The sequence below is a fragment of the Perognathus longimembris genome, chromosome 16, assembly GCF_023159225.1.
Source record: "Perognathus longimembris pacificus isolate PPM17 chromosome 16, ASM2315922v1, whole genome shotgun sequence".
NCBI lineage: Eukaryota > Metazoa > Chordata > Mammalia > Rodentia > Heteromyidae > Perognathus > Perognathus longimembris.
In genome coordinates, this window is record NC_063176.1 from 12,144,463 (window position 1) to 12,146,613 (window position 2,151).

Consider the following 2,151-nt stretch of genomic DNA (forward strand, 5'->3'; position numbering starts at 1 on the left):
AAAACTGGGAAAGAAGTGGCAGGCATGCAGCATTTGACAGCTGTGGTGGGGAACAATAGGAATGTGCAATACCTAACTAAAATTTCAAATTACAGGCCCTGCCCTAGTTCTATACTGGTTAGGACCGCATTCCCAAAATCCGCAGGTGACTCACTCTTCTAATAAAGAATGTTTCTCTTTGGCAACAGAGTGGAAAATTTCACGATGGTCAAAACTATCAGACTGGTGTGTAACTTGCCATATATTTAATAATAATCCTTTCAAGTACCTATTACATTGCATATAGCATATTTGAGGTTAACATTCTTAGCACTTTAATACTAAAAATGGAAACCAAGATGTTTGTACTTTGTAAAGCTGATATTCTAGAATGTATTAAGGAAGTCAATAAAAATTTAAATGTGGTCAGGAGCAGTGACTGTAATTCCAGTGACAAGAGAAGAGTTGATAAGAGGATCAGAGTTAAAGGCCGCCCTGTCTCAAAACAATGAAGTAAGCCAGACGCAAAGAAACATGGGTTCCATGGTTTCCCTCGTTTGTAGTAATTAAAATGTGCCTATAAATCTACTAGTAAACATAATGGATGGTAAAGGAAAAATTATACTTGCACATGATAAACTAAACAGGACTCTAAATATTTACGCAGTGAGACCAAAGAAGGCTATTCTCAGGAGAGGATCACAAAGGCTCAATACCTATGTCCATATGATCATATAAAATGATATTTCATGAAATAAATTCCAAGAAAGGAAAAAAAGAGTTGTGTTATTTTGCTCCCCTCCCTCCTTGAAATTGTTCTTTTTAAATTTCTGTACCTTTGTCTTGTACATAAATCTGTTTGGGGCAGGGGGCTTTGAAGAAACACAGAAAGGGTGGGGTGGGACAAAGGGTCAAGCAATGACACTACTGTATATTACAAATGAACTCTACAACTTTTGGGGAAAGGATTTGGTAGGGAAGAACATGGAAGAAAAGGAAAAGAGGTGACACTATTCAAAAAGAAATGCACTCATTTCCTGACTTATGTAACTGTAATCCCTCTGTATATCACCTTTACAATAAAAATTAATTTAAAGAATTTAAAAACAATCTAGGGTGGTTCACTACAGTGGTTCAATACCGTGATCACAACTACTCAGGAGGCAAGTCTTATGCAAAAGTATTAGAACTTATCTAAAAAAAAAAAAAAGGACTAGAGTTGTTGCTGAGGCAGAAAGCCTGATGTTTAATGCCCAGTATCATAAAAAATAAAAAATAAAAAAATACGCCTGGCACCAATGGATCAACCCTGTAATCCTAGCTACTCAGGAGGCTGAGATCTGAGAATTGAAGTTCAAAACCAACCTGGACAGTGAAATCTGTGGGACTCATCTCCAATAAACTACTCGGAAAAAGCCAGAAGTGGCACTGTGGCGCAAGTGGTAGAGTACTAGCCTTGAGCAAAAAGAGGCTCAGGGGGCTGGGGATATGGCCTAGTGGCAAGAGTGCTTGCCTTGTATACATGAGGCCCTGGGTTCAATTCCCCAGCACCACATATACAGAAAACGGCCAGAGGTGGCACTGTGGCTCAAGTGGCAGAGTGTTAGGCGCCTTGAGCAAAAAGAAGCCAGGGACAGTGCTCCCCAGAACTGGCCAAAAAAAAAAAGAGGCTCAGGGACAGCACCCAGGCCCTGAGTTCCAGCCCTAGAACCAGCTAAATAAATAAATAAATGTACAATAATAAATAGTGATAAACACTAGGAATCTTAGAGTTAGTTATTAAGTGAAACTGAGCATTGTTCACCCAAAGGAGAAAAAATAAATGTCCCTTATGAACTGATTCTCAGAGCTTATGGAAGCGGTGTGTTTGATACAGAACCTACTAAAGTCAGCTCCTGTGTTTGTAACTCAGTTTCACCTTTCCCCTCTAATCTTGACAAAGCCCAGGTGGAAATCACAAGAGACTGGCACACTTTAGGCAACCATGGGTGATATTGCTATTCTAAGAGGAATGGCTAGAAAAGCAATACGGGAAATGAAAGATTATCCACCTCTGTTGATACAGAGTGAAAAGAAAAATGACTTCGGATGGCTCTAACAAATAGCAGCTCAATTGCCTGCAGCAGCTGTGCCTGGGCGCTGAGATTCCCTTTGGCAGAAGGATTTTCAAGC

The 2,151-nt window shown here is 39.8% G+C and overlaps 1 long non-coding RNA gene across 1 annotated transcript in view; it reads left to right on the forward strand.

Moving 5' to 3' along the window:
* The window catches only part of LOC125364684, a 4,820-nt gene extending 4,144 nt beyond the window's left edge, over positions 1–676 (forward strand). The window contains exon 3 of the long non-coding RNA XR_007213555.1: positions 494–676. This is a non-coding gene — a long non-coding RNA (uncharacterized LOC125364684). The remainder of the gene's footprint in view (positions 1–493) is intronic.
* Positions 677–2,151: the final 1,475 nt, after the last annotated feature.